Here is an 8,780-nt window from a genome sequence, read left to right as displayed (position 1 = left end):
TTGTAATGCTGAGGTTTGGACTATTCTATTATTTATCTTTGATTAATCTGTGAAAAAATAGGAGAGTTGCTAGGCAAATTAGAAATGGAAATTTGATTATTGGGGGGATGGGTTTTGAAACTACTGAACAGCCATCTTTAGCAATGACTCGGCGAGGTATAAGTGGTCCCTCGCAAGACCACAGAGAAGCTGAAGGAAGCATTTCGGTAGAGCGATGTTTTCTTATCACTGACAGGGAGAAAGTGTGGCATTTTAAATAATCCGCATGGCTTTTTAAGCTATTTTTTTTTTTTTGCACTCTTTATCAATTAATGCATTTTTTAGTACTATCCCCCAGCAGTTAGCCCTAAGAAGTAAATATTTAACGCTATTAAAATTTCATTTGCTATCCAACTTTATTGTTTGAGAACAAATCGTACGTACCTAGGATGAATTTTGTAAACTTTGTCTTTAAGAAGCAAAATTGTATTCTGGGTACACTGTGACTGCGTCGGCCTTAGTAACCGGGGAGGTTTTACGGATTCTCAGTGAGACATTAGGTTCACCTTGAAGCTCACCATTAAGATATCCTCCCCCAAATGAGTGATCATTAACTTGTAAATCCACGAGGGAGCCTTGAAGTATTTTTGAGACGTTAGGGAAAAGGACACTGAAGCGTTAGTCTTGGAAAATAAGAAAGGATTCATACACGATTTACATGGGTTTAGGCCAAGAACTGCCTCTCTGATATTGGGCTAACCGGGGTGCTCGCCTTATTCTGAATGATTTCTTTGTTTTCACACAGCTACCTACACTGTTTGGTTATTACGAAAGTACACTAACCCGAGCGGTCATTGCGAGGGGAAAGCCTAATAAAGAGCCAAGTGAAAATTCGATTTTAAACATAGACGCGCACTCCACCGCATTACGGAACGGCCCGGCCTCTCATGGGACGTGAAGGTGCTGGGAGAACGCTTGCTTTTACCTTTATTCACACCCCAAAACGTCCTGTACCAGGGAGCTCACTCCACCGGGGAAGAGCCATTTCTACCCTCATTTGTCTGAAACATGAAAACAACATAACAGCTGCATGCTGCATTGAATAAGGAAGATACACATGCATTTAAATCACTTATATCTTACTTTTTTATGATGCAATTGTGAATTATGTTCTTTTTGCATCTGTAATTAGAGGGCAGAACAGATGGCGAAGGCTTCGTTTAAAGTGATGTGTCCATTAAAATAACCTAGGCTGCCAAACGATTGTTCGCTCCGGCGGGGCATTCATTCACTGTGGCAGGCACTTTGCGGTACTGAAATATGCTACAAAGGCCCCTGGACTATACATGACGCTTATTATTTTTAAGGGCTTTCCAATAAAAGGGTTCACTGTAGCACAGCTAGCTTTGTCCCTCATTTATCTTCCGAGCATATGTTTTACTATATTGTTCTAATTAAAAAGTGACCTTGTATATAATGATCAGAACTCAGTGCTGAAAATGATTCATGTAGGAGCTGGGGATATGAGAAGACACTCAAGCCATATTACACTGGGCAGTGAGGCGGGGATGGGGGCGGGGGCGGGGCGGTGGCTTTGGGGGAGAAAATCTTCTTCCAAGATCGCAGCGTGAGGAGTTGAGAAGATTCCATTCATCTCTGGGATGCACTAGCCTCTCACTGCACATTATTTGGAGGAGGTGTTCGAGGAGGAAAACAAAAACAATAAAAGGGTAAAATTCATAACATTTGGTGCAAAGATGCTCGTACAAAATTTAGTTCATTTACCTTTGGCCAAAGCATATTCTTTGTTCCATAAATACGTGTCGTCTTCTCTTTCGCCGGACTACTCGGCAAGTCGCAGTTCCCGAGTGGAGCGTTACTGTGTTTTGAACTCTCTGCAGGACGCCCGTGTGCTCCAAGGATCAACAGTTCCGGCCCTGCTTCTGTTATTTTTACTCATCGGCGTCTCCTCCATCATCATTCACTACTTCACACGAGGACCTCAAGAAATTTAAAGATATTTTACCTGTCCATTAAAATCTTCAAATCTCGTTTCTTCACGGCAGGACGTGATTAATCGGCAAAGAACAGATGAAGGGCTTGGCATTCAAGATTCAGACTTTTCACAAGTGTAAGAATATTCCAGACGTACTCTTCATCGATTTAAAATGGAATCAGGACACACAAGGAGTGCGGGGCTAATGCGGAGTGAGGAATAGCTGCATATACGATAAAATACGGTTGCCAAACGTACCGGGGGAAAATGGTTCTTTTGAGTTTTTTTTTTTTTTTATTATGAAAACTCAATTTTAAAATATCAATATTTTATGCTTTAATTTTTGATCTCTGACCAAGCTATTTGTCATTGTTGGAATGGTGTTCTGCATTCCCTACTTACGTGCTTTTTCATTGTGAAATGGGTCTTTGGTGATCATTGTTTTTCACCGAGTGCATCTATCTCTCCAGGTTAAGACTCTGGGGTTTTTACTTCCCCAAAGGTTACATCTATAATAATTGTGTTAGCCTACCTGCCAGTGGCCATTTCTCAATTGTTCTAACGCAAGTATTTGTGATTTCCAGCATGAGCGTGCCTCCCGCGTCTCTCCATACACGGATGCTTGCTTAATGAATGCCTGTGGTTTGTGTCCTCTGCCCCAGAAAACTGAGAGGCCATAGATCAGAGGAGAAAATGCTAATTCAAAGGCCAGGCACGATATGGTTTGAAGCTTCTGTCGACCTGCGGAGATGGCTTAGAATTCTCCGATTTGTTCAAGGAACTTTTTGAACCTATGCAGGTTTCAATCTATTAAGGCCATTCAAGAGGCCTGGCAGCTTTACCCACCTGCCTGCCTAGGTTAGGGTTGTGTGTGTGTGTGCGCGCGCGAGCGTGCATGCACACGCACTCACTGAGGCCTTGAGCATTGTTCATTCTGATTGTGAGCGGAGGTGATGACTGACATGTTGTCGCAGAGGACAGTTTGCAGGTCTCGCAGAGACCTGTTGGGATGAACGCAGTCGAGATGATAGCGTCGGGGCAGGACAAAAGCAACGTCATTGTGAAAATGCCTTCAACCTGAATGAAACACGCTGACGGAACCACGCACGGACAATGCACGCGAACTGCCTAATGCAGTATGGAAAGATAGCAATAACCCTTAATGGCAACTCCGGAACGAAGCATTATGGGAGCCGGCAGAAAGGGAAACGCAGAGTGGTTCTCTTTTTGTTTAGCCGTAAGTGCTTATCAAGGTTAGCGGGTGCTCAAGGTCTGTGACACCGGAATAATTTGTTTTATTATAATACACGGAAGAGGAGAGTGCTCAGGGCTTTCTGAGCGACTCAGGCGGCCAGATACAATCCTACCGTCTGAGCTCTTAAGCATCTAATCTCAACACACCTCCGACGCTATCTGATGGGGAGAACGTCGGTGTGGAACCGGAATCTTTTCAAAAATGAGATGATAGGATTAAGAGTTATGATGGATGGTAGCTAGGAACATTTTGTCTCTTGGTGAGATTATAGGATTGAAACTTGCGTTTGCACTTGAACCGCTTTACAGCTGTCCAGGAGGCCAAGGCTTTCTAAGTTCTCCGGCTTGGGCTTCTGGACACTAGCGAGACGTCCACTCGTTGACTCTTCTCCATCACAGAGGCTCATTGGACAGCAGAGATCAAGATACATGGGTATCGGTTCGGCTGGCATAAGAACCACCCTCAGCCCGAACGCCTGGTCTCTGTCTACACTAAATCTAAAGTCTCCGGGACCCTTTCATTCTGGTCTTGTCACCACCTTGAGGGAATGGCTTAATCTGTGGATGCTGTCACATAGTGACACCTATTGTTCAATAAGGCAATTTTTGGCAATGCCTTAATGCAGATGGTGGCTCAGGAAGAGGGAAGGTAGGAGGGCAGAAAAAATCACACTGATGGGCAAATCTTTTCATTTGAAATACTGAGTCACAGTGTGAGCCACTGGAACGTCTCTCCTGAGTCCAAGTTATCGCCAAGGACAAGGCTGATTTATGGAGACCTTGGCAATGGTAAATATGGCTGCTCACAATTTCTTCTCAGCCATTAAGAAGATGCAAAATGCAAGTGGTCATTCTAACACACGTTAATGAAACACAGAAAGCAGTTCCATATAAGCGAACTTAAAAATAGTTTTATCTCTCTGATTTTTAAGCAGGATTTTGGAATTTGTATCTTTCTATAGGTTACCGGGTGATATACTATCAATGTAAAAATTGAGCCTTTTATTCTGTGGGTTGTTGAATGATGAGAATAACTAATTAGTCACTACTAACTAGTAATCGTGTGAATGCGATACCAGCACTATGCAGGACACGCTCACTTTCTCAGCAAACTTATGACCGAATTTTCAGCTGCATGTGGCTGGCCTCTCGTGCTATTTCTCTGAAAACAAATGGAGCATTTTTTATTGGGGATGGATCATTCTCTGTCAAGGGAAAATCATCAAGACAATTTTTAGTAATTAAGAATGATAAAATATTAAAAACAAAATAAACCACATTAGTGGTTTCTTTGGTTTGCTGTCGGCAGAAAATAATTTGACCTTGTTTATTCAAAAAAGGCTCTTCACTGGAAGGATGCTGATGTGGTCGTAAAAGGGCCGAATCCAGTGGCCTCAGAAAGCACGGGAATGCATCGGTGTCGAGGTCCTGGGACCCTGAGACCTGTCATTAGTGAACTCAGCCTCCAGGAATTCTCCGTTCAAGTGAAGGAACTCGTGTGAGAAAAAATGCCGACTGCCCAACGTGGGCCAGGGGTCTGGAAGGTCACGTATGGTGGCTGGGGGGTCAAGGTTCGAGAACACACACACGGCCACTGAGGGGCCTTCTGTGCAGTGGGGGGAAGTTCGGCAGGAAGGAAAAAGTGTGAGCTGGAGAGACACCCCCACGATGTGTCAGTTGCAGTGGTAAGATAGACAAGGTTCTTGTTTTCTGAAAATGCCCGGTCCCACTTCAGAGAATCTGACGCTGGGAGAGCGGAAGTTTCAGAAGGGTGTGGGCTTTACGTTTACAGAAATGAACGACTTGGAACCGTGAGGCAGAGTTTGGACTGTGACCGCACGGCTCTGTTTCCATGACCGTGTCCTCTCCCGGTCTGCTGTGTCTCCTTTTGCTGGTCAGGCTACTGACGACTGTCTGTGTGGCCGCAGGGATCGGCAATGTTCTCGTGACCGAGGGATGCCGTGGGTCTCCCTCCAAATCCCATAGACAAAGATAAACTCCAAATCATACAGCATCGTCCCTGAGCCCTTTATGGGCTGACTTTCTTCCAGTTTTTCAGCCCCGCCTCAGGCCACGCTACTCCAGTCACATATAGAACTGCTTGTAGTTCGATCGCTCTTTATGCCACGGCCCCTTTGCCTATGTGCTTTCACTGACCTGAAATGCAAGCCTTCCCCTCTTCCTGGATCTTGGCCCTTGAGAGCAGTGAGTGGGGATCAAATATCGCCTCCTCCAGGAAGGCCTCTTTGTCCCCTGTGCGGATCGAGTGCTTGGCTCACAGTGGTCTCTCTCCAGTTCCTAGGACACAGGCTCCCGAAGATGAGGGATGTGTCTCTTTTCCACTCTTGCATCCTGCACTGAATCTAGACCAAAGGTTGGCACAAGAAACGCTCCTTGAAAGAACGAATGAGGAGAGTCGACGTGAACACGAACTTGACCTCCACACAGCTCCCTTTCTGCTGCTGCCCAGAGCACTGTGGCTGTCACCTGGACCTTCGCCTTGCAGCCTATAGGTGGCAACGAGAGGTTTCTCTCTCTAGCTTTTCTTTCCTTCAGGTCTGATGGTAATGACAGATCACTCTGAGGCACGCTGTGTTTGGAATGAGACCAGCACAGCCACAGTGTTATGTAAACTTCAGTCCCTGTCCATCTCGACAGGGTTTTTATATGGGGATTTTACGACGAAAGGCTTCCTATCCCATCACACCTTCCCTGAGCCATCCACTCCCAGGGGAATACTTGTCTACAACTGCAGTGGGGAAAAAAAAAAAAGCCAAAAACCCTGCAACACATCACTGTTTTCCAATGTAGGCAGCCTCCGGTTGTTCCTGTTGTTGGGTACAGATCTGCATGCTATTTGGGCGCACGAAGGATACACAACATAAACGTTGTGTGTAGGTACGTATTTACTGACGCAAATTATACACGCATATGCATGTATACAGCAACCTTTCCCGGCCATAGAGTGGTGAGTCACACACATACACATACACACACACACACACACACACACACACACATGAGAGGAAAGGAAAGAATATTACTGTTTCTCACTACTTTATAAATTAGCATCTTTGGTATGTTAGAAGTGGGGGGTGGGACAGAATTTTAAATATGGGTCTTTCTAAATTTTTCATATCTTTCATCTTTTTTACTTTGTCCCTTTTGCTAAATCTGCTCAGAAACCATCAAGTCCAGTGTGCTAATTTGCCTAATTTGGAGTTGGAGGGAATGTGGATTGATTTTCGGCTTCTCTCAGAATCCAGGGGAAGGGCCATCTGTTAGGATTAACTGGGTGTGTAATCCCTTTTGACTCATCTTCTCTGACAACAGGGGTGGAAGAGTAACTGGTCGACCACAGCGTTCTCGCGATGCACAGTAAGAAATATACTCTCCCTCGGAGAAGTCCATCAGTTAATATTAACAAGGAGAAAGAGAAAGGATAGCTCGGCAGGAAGCTCTGAACGTCCCCCAGACTCGAGTCAAGAGATCACCAGGGAGGGGGTCCAGCTAGTAACGTATCCCTCTCTTCCTCCGATGAGAGTGACACCGGGTGACTGCAATCAGAGGGCAGCCTGCTCTCCTTTGGCAAACAGACACCCACGCTGGGAAGTGCCTTTTAATGTGCATCAGGCCTACGTCTGGGAAAAGGATGCACAGTCGGCAGGTACCGAGCCGTAAGGGGATAACTCTGACATGCTGATGAAGCTGCTCGGTTTACGTGGGACGCGACTTCAGCCTCTACCGAAGGGTATTATTAGTGTGGGATGATAGCTGTTCTCCGCCTTCCCAAACGAAAGCCGGTGAAACGTATATGCACCGAAGGTCTGCTCTGGAGACTCCTGCCCTGTTTGTTCGGTGACTTGGGGATCCTAATCGCACAGCTTAATGGAGATAAGGCCTGAAGCAGAGAGAAAGAGCCCACCCAGTTCGGGGCCTCCGGGAAGACGGAGGAAAGCCAGGCGTGTGAAAAACGGAAGCTCGTCCAACTGCGAGCGGTGTGTGCAGTTTTCCCTCACTGCAAGTTTGGTATTATAAAAATAGATTTGCTCTTTGAAGCCAGATGGCATGCGATACTTCTGAAGTTAAATCTGGCCTTATGACAATGCCCGTGGCCGGGGAGAAACCACTTGGGCTGTGATGGCAAACTACTCAGGCCTCTGTGAGTCCTTTCCCGAACCTCTCTGAGTGTGAAGATGCGTACGTGGCCCTTGACGATGATGTGACTACTGTTTGGCCAGGGACCTTTTTTTTTTTTTTTTTGGCCTCCGCCTCATTCTTGTTTCAAAAAACTAGTAATTAAGAACACATAAATGATAGCCTTGGTACTGATCATTGATTAGCTGGTTGCTTTACAACAATAGGCTTTCGCTGCTCATTTTCCGATGGTTTCATCGATCGATTGATTGCTGCATCCGTTCATTCAGAAGTCGACGGGTTCATACAAGCAGGATCATAGGATCTGCAGTCAAAAGACCTATGTTTGGCTCATCGAGACAAGATTTTTAAAAGCCATGTCACCTTGGGAAACTCAGCTCTAGCTTCTACACCTTATATGAGAGAGAATCATAGTAACTGAACCTAAAATACCATTTGTAAAAGTGATTTATGAACAGTAAAACTGTGTAAATGCATTTTATTTTCAGAAGCTAGAACTATGCCTGGACTATTGTATAAGCTACATAAATAAGTATGCTGTGAGCATCTATTCCGTGCTCAGAAATGTATGAGGAATTTTATACAGAAAAAGACTCATCGGACAGAAATACTATACTTGAGAATGTTAAAGTCTTTGAGAAGAAAATAATTTAGTCGTGGAGAAGACACAAATTTAGTCAGTGTTTTCTTAAAATTTTCTATAAAGTAACTTATTTACCAGATGAGGCCATCGACATTGTTATTCCCTGTGATCCTCAGCCTGATTTTGTAATAACCCACATTTAAAGGTAATATCAGTTATTTTAAGGTATGCCGCTGGTAAATATAACCCATTACTCAATTATATTTAACAAGCAGTCTACTGCTTGTTAAATAATTTCCTAATTTATTATTAAATTATTAAATAATTTCCTAATTTAAGTTTGGCAACTTAACGGTAGACACTGAACCCAGGCTACTTCTTTCTGTACGTTTTAGGAACCAAATGATTTTTAATAATAATTGGAAATACTTATTTTCAAATTAAGAACAAATATTCAATTGTTTAAGCAAAATTTCCAAATGTAGACTTGGCAAAAAAGGGGTACTTAAACGTTGGCTGTTCTATTTAATAGTTATGTGATTTAAGAAAGTGATGTAACCTTCTGAAATTCAGTTTTCTGCTATGTAAATGAGATAATGATGCCCCATTTAAAGAAGAAACACAGAATGTGTACGGAACACCTGTATTAAGTAGCTGCAGGTTAGGTTTTGGTCACAGAGACCCTGAAAGGCAGGAGCCTGGACAGACAGACATTTCTTCCTCCCTCACGTAGACACCTGACGTGGAAGGGCCCAGCAAGTCTCACCATGAGTTGGAATAAGTCCACTTCTGCCATGGATACCGGCAGGA

Source organism: Pteropus vampyrus, unplaced genomic scaffold, assembly GCF_000151845.1.
Source record: "Pteropus vampyrus isolate Shadow unplaced genomic scaffold, Pvam_2.0 Scaffold34, whole genome shotgun sequence".
NCBI lineage: Eukaryota > Metazoa > Chordata > Mammalia > Chiroptera > Pteropodidae > Pteropus > Pteropus vampyrus.
Note: the sequence above shows the minus strand (reverse complement) of the source record.